We start from the raw sequence: 6,852 nt of genomic DNA on the forward strand, positions 1-6,852 counted from the left end.
CAAGCCGGTAGGTCTCAATGTGTGAACATAACTATTTATAGTTGACTTTTTACCGAAAATATGAGTCAATGTGTTCGATTTCTAGTTATAATTCAGAGAGAATCCTTTCCTGTTAGCATTATGTCTGTGTGCTACAAATGAGTTGAATGAGATCAGTACTTCCTTTAGCTCACATATACCTAATATAAAGATTTTCGAACTTCATAACCGCATATATCGACAATATGTGAGTTATCTTAATAATATTGAGAGAGCGTGTTTTTCTTATAACCATGCAAATTTGTGCATAAAATGAATAGACTCAGGTGAAAATTCGCCGTAGACCCCATATAACTAACAGGCCGCATGTATCTGAATGTACTTCCCTGGCTTTAACTGCTGCAAAATGCGAGAGTATGAAATGTTCAGTCCTACCCTAACATAGCTCTTCCTTACTTGTTTAATAAAGGGTCTTGTCAACATTAGATAAGATGTTAACGTGGTATAAAATGTGAGATAACACCACAACGCTTGGTCTTCTTTGCTCGTTTGTTGTTTTAGCTATAGATTATAGACTCTTTTACAATAAGGCCGCAGAAAAACTGTTAATCACACTATTAGGGGTCTCATATAGTATCATAAAGTTACAATTTATAATGAAATAATGTTGAGAATTTTGATTGCGTAAACTCATTTTTGTTTGTAATTCAACAATACATTTTTAAAGCAAGTGTACAAATTTATGATTTTATGATTTTACGATAAGTTATGACAAGTTAGGAGTCCCCTATAAATGAAATTCCATTTTCAGCTTACCATAAAGTACATACATACATACATTCCTATGAGGCCTTTTTTTCGTTTCATTTCCCAATAATTGTTTAACTTTTTTCATTTTTATCGCTTTCAAACTTTGTTGTGTTCTTTACTTATCAGTTACGTTTAGTGTTGGACTGCAAAAGCTTTCGTAGTAGCATAGGTCTATAAATACTTATCTGCCATATTAAACTTAGTATTTTTTAATTATTTCATATTTGCTATTAAACTGATGGCAAGTACAATTTATAAATATGTATATATATATATATATATATATATATGTGTATGTATACTTGCGCACATGTTTTTCATTGTATTTTTTTTTTTTTTATAAATGAGTTTATGTACAAAGAGCATGTGACGTAAGAGCCCACAAATGTCGACGGACCCAAATGTCAACACGCATATTAGCTTCTGAATTATTTTCGTTGAAAATAAAATGTATGTGTATTAGTAGAATTAGGTATACATATGTACAAGTAATTTTGGGGGACTTTCTTGCACAATTAAAGGTTTTAAGTGAAAAAATAGTTTCGATATCTTGAAATTTCTCCAAGTTCGTCATGTAATTTTTACTGGTGATTTTATTGGCTTGTTAGAATGACTCATCGCATTCTAACGGCGTTAGCAGATATCTAAAAAATTCTATGCTGATTTAGAGAACTTATAGTCTAAAAGCCAATGAACAACAGACTATATGTATTTTACCAAATTTTGCTTTAAGATTATCCTATACCAACAGGGTCCGACACTCGTCGGTGTAACCAACTTCAGACCAACTTCAGACCGTTCACGCAGCTGTCGCACTGGCATCAGCTGCTTATAAATTTGCTGAATGACAATTCGGAGTATTGTTCACAAGTATACAAAAGCGTTTTGCCAAAAGTGAACGCAAAAAAAAAGTGATCAGCGATGGAATTCAAACGTAATAGTGTGATTGCTTTATATTTAGCTGGAAAATCACAGCCAGCAATTGTTCGTGAGCTCAAACACCTTAATGTGAATAAAGTTTTTGTTTATCGCACCATCACTCGTTACAATGATACTGGTAGCATCGCAAAACGCCATGGAGGTGGTCATCAAAAGACTGCAACGTCACGTGAGATGGTTCGGCAAGTAAATAAACGACTCGAGCGAAATCCACGACGAAGTGGCAATCAAATGGCTAAAGAACTGAAAATATCCGACCGCAGCATCCGACGCATATTGAAAAATGAGCTCAAGGTCAAGCCTTACAAGTTCCTAAAGGCTCATGATCTCACACCGAAGCAGCAACAAGTAAGACTTGTGAGAGCGTAGCTGTTGCTTCGCTTTGCCGAAAGCGGTCAAATCCCGAACATTGTGTTTTCTGACGAAAAAAATTTTCGAATTGAGCAATTCGTAAACTCTCAAAATGATAGGGTTTACTTGACCGACCGTTCATATGAGAATCTAAGACATCGGTTGGACACCAGGAGGCAGCACCCGCCACAAATAATGGTTTAGGCCGCTGTCACCGCAGATGGGCGCTCTCCAAATGTTTTCATCGAGCCTGGCGTCAAAGTAAATACGACATATTATCGGGAAAGTGTGGCGGCTACTTTGAAGCCGTGAGCAAACAAACATTTCGGTCGCAAACCATGGACGTGTCAACAAGACTCAGCACCCTCTCACAAAGCGCGAGTGAACCAAGAATGGCTGAAAAACAGCGTTCCGAACTTCATTACGACCACACAATGGCTCTCGAATTCACCAGATGCGAATCCAATGGATTATTCTCTCTGGACCGTTTTGGAGAGCAAAGTCCGAAGTAAAAAATACACCAGTCTCGAGATGCTGAAGAAAGCCATTGTCCGTGAGTGGGCCAAAATACCGGCAAGTCACATTCGGGCAGCTTGCCATTCGTTTTTTTAACCTTCTCAAGGCCATAGTTAAGGCAAAAGGTGGTCATATCGAGCAAAAGTGAATTGGTTCTGAATTTATGATTATTTTCACACATTCTTTACTTCAAAATAAATAAAAATAATTTTCCAAACCGAATTTATGGCTCTTTTAATTGATTACACTTCGAGTCGGACCCTGTACCTTACATGCGAAGGTAGCTATGACGTCAGTAAAGTAGTACAGGCAGGCTAGCTGAGCACTAACTATCTCTTCTATTTATCTTTAAATTTCATATGATTATTTTTATGTTATTTATTAATGAAATCTGCCTCGAGAACTATTTACACAATATTTAAAAACAAAAAATACTACTTACGAGTATAAATAAAATAATTCCAAATTTCACTTCACTTGGTACGAAAAACTTATAGCGTACAAACACATATTTCATATTAAATCAAACATATTCGAAGTATTAATAACTTACATGGTTGACATTAGCCAAAATAACGGTATTTATGCGCCTCGGCTTGGATTCAATCAGAGAGCGAAGTGTGGAAATCGGTATTTTCTTCCATTCGGCTTCAATGCACTTCCTTAGATCTCTAACAGTATCAAAATGTCGACCACCGAAATAAACTTGCTGCGAAAGTATTCCCCAGAGATTTTCCATGGGGTTTAAGTCGAAACTTATGGCGGCCCAGTCCATTAATGCTATATTTCTGCCCATAAAGAAACGTTTTGTTGCAACTGCATTGGGTATCTCGGCGTTATCTTGCTGAAAAATCCATGGTTCCTTACAAAATCGTTCCGAAAGCTCTATTAAGACGTTGTCTATTAGTTCAATATAACTCATTAATGTTATGCGTTACAAAACAAATTGGAGTTGCACCATTGTATCCGAAAGTATGGGGTTACCATTAGAGATCCTCCCTGGAAATTTCTCGAATGCCTTGTTTCTAGTGGTCGTCGAATATCTCTCCAATATTTGTCATTGCCGTCGGGGCCATTTAAATTAAATTTTTTTCATCACTACAAACCACTTTTTTCCACTCGTCGTCCCACAGTAAGTGCCTATGGGCATATTGCATCCTTACAGTTTTGTATCGAGATAGCAACTTAGGTTGAGGCGCTCGTTTGACAAACTGAATGTTACTATTTTAAAATCTGCTGAACTCGACGGGTGTACACTTCAAGTTTTAGTTGAAGCCTAATTTTTGCTGGAGAAATGTTTTTACTGACTGCCAAATGCTTTTTTTGCCGTTTCGACCATTCATCAACCCTTGGAGGACGTCGACTTCTTTTTGTTGTACTATAAATTTCGGGATTTTTTAAAAAGGAACATATTGTTTTCTTATTGCGTACACTATACTTGTACTTATTTCTTGGACGTCGATTTTGACTGCCTTTCATTATTTCCACAACTGCAAAAACCCAATTTCGTCATATGTTTCTCGAAGAACTGGAGCTATGATTCTATATTTATGTTTCTTGCTTATTTGTCAAGCCCTTTGTTATTTTTCAACTGATACAAAAACCTTGATTTCGATCTCAACTTAGCAAGAAATTAGTCGAGCTTGATGTACATAGTCACTTTTAGTTTAATTTTGATTAACTTTTTACCTTGAAATACTTTATTGGAACGCAAACCAGATTTGAAGAGTTAATAGCCTTCTGAGTTCAAGTTGCACGGATACTAAAATGAAGTACATTGTTTCAATAGATGATCTTAGATCTGTATCTCCCATTGTATAAGTGCAAATGTATTACGCGAATGGACCAAGTTTTCATCTGCAAATGGCTGAGAATTCGCAACAAAATTGATCTATTTCTGAATCAGATGAAACGCGTAAGGTCCAGCGATTACAGTACCAAGCTAGGATTGATGTCAACAAATTTTGTTATACGTTTAGTGGGATTGGCAGGGAAACATCTACTATGAGATACTCACCTACAGTGAACTCTTAATTTTTAACTTGTATTGCCAATAATTGAATCGTCTGAAGCAGAAAATCGCCTAGAAAGGGCCAACTTTGATATACTGCAGAGAAATAGTTTTCCATAAGGCAGGCCAACTGGAAATATTTACAAGTCGCCAGTCACACGTCAAAAGCTTCCAGAGTTTGGTTTAGAGGTTCTTAATCATCCACTTTATAATCCGAACCTAATACCAGCATACGAAAATGGGCTGTTATAGTTTATTACCAAAAGAGACAAGGGTATCTATGAGAGTGACATTTTACCATGGCCAAAGACTTAATCACCCTAAGAGCTGAATTAACTTAATCAGGCTTACAGTCTTTACCTTTATAGGAAACAGATTTATGATATTTGACTTTGCATGAATGTTAAGGGTTTAGTTCAGATGTTTCCACAACGAATTCGTGGAACTATATATACATACATTTGCCTCAAAAAACATAATGATAAGCAGCAACCCGCAATAAAACTATATACTCAACTCAATATATTTTTTTTTGTATTGTTCGGAATTGGTTATTTTCAGCACGTCTGATACTTTCACATCAAGTTTACTGATGATTTCATGCTCAGTTTCTACTCAGCATTCCTTTATTAGCTGTATATGGAATTATATGTATATATAATCCATATTTCTATACAGTTTTCCAATAAAATATTGCTAACGGTAGATATTTGAGCGCTGTTGTGCATCTCTAACGTTACCTGATTCGATTTCATATGAATTTATATATTGCCTTTACTGATGACTAGAAAATTTTTCCAGAAATTATAGCCCTTTTCTATATATAAAGCAAATGCAACGTCATGGTAGCTCAGAATAGCTTAGAAGAAGACCAGAAACAGCATGCAAATATAAATTCTCATGCATATAATGTATGTATGTATGTATAAGGTAATTTTTGAAGATAACTATCGCATTAAAGACACACTTTTTCTCTGTTGATATACATTATCAGCCTGATGAGTTAAGGGAGTCGATGTGCGTCTGTCTGCTCTGTCCGATGGTTTGAACGAACTAGTCTCTCAGTTTTTGAGATATCAAACTGAAATTTTGCGCACGTGATTTTCTTCCCCAGAAACGGTTAATTTGTCAGAGCCATCCATATACGCCCACTATAAGATATAGCTGGCATACAAACTCGCCCATAAAAAGATAGTTATTGTATGAAAACATTTTTTATTTTGCAAGATATCTTCAAGAATTTTAGTATAGCTTATTCACGAAGACAACACTATAATCTACGAACAAATTGTTCAGATTAAATGACTCCAGCATATAACTGCCATACAAACTCAACGATCACAATCAGTTACTCTATGAAAAACTTCTTTATTTAATGAGATATCTTAACGAAATTTGGCGTGGACTATTTTCGGAGAAAACACTGTAATCTCCGAACTTATTGTTAAGTTCAAACTACTATAACATATGGCTGCCATACAAACGTACCGCTCAAAATCAAGTTCTTGTATGATAAAATCATTTATATGACGTGATATCTTTACGATAATTGGCACAGATTCATGTTCGATGTAATAATAGAACATATCCTAACATATTGTTCAGATTGGATCACTATAGCATATAGCTGTCATACAAAGCGATAGGAGATATATGTATGTATAAGACCGTGAGGGGTATTATTGATTTTTTTCTTGCTTATTATGCATGCAATTACATACAAAAGGCTTTTAAAAGCTTCAACTTAATAATTCAAAAATCTAATTCTCTGAAAAGTGAGAGCTTTATTACAGTTTCTACATATATTACCACTCATTGTTGCTATTTTACTATAATAAAAACACGATATTCGTGCTTACTTATTGAAAATACAAATTCAAGTGAACTAAAACAACCATAAAAGCAACGTCATGAAAAAAAAATATTTCTAACTTACAGCATGTTAAAAAAATTCACTTCATTGAAAGAGAGAGAGAGAGAGAGAGAGCAAAAGCAACAGTATGTCACATTATTTGCGGAAGACTGCGGACAACGCGACAATCTGCTATTTGCATATCACTCATACGCCTAGTACGCACCACGTAGGCCTTATAGAATGTTTCGAAGAACTAAACAAATAAAAGCGCTATTATCAAACTTGAAAGAGCAACTGATAAGCACGCTGATAACACAATGAAGAACAAAAACAATAACGCACATGACAATCGGCATATTGTTGTTGTGACGCCAAAAAGCTTTTTTGTGCT

This window comes from Bactrocera tryoni, chromosome 2 (genome assembly GCF_016617805.1).
Source record: "Bactrocera tryoni isolate S06 chromosome 2, CSIRO_BtryS06_freeze2, whole genome shotgun sequence".
NCBI lineage: Eukaryota > Metazoa > Arthropoda > Insecta > Diptera > Tephritidae > Bactrocera > Bactrocera tryoni.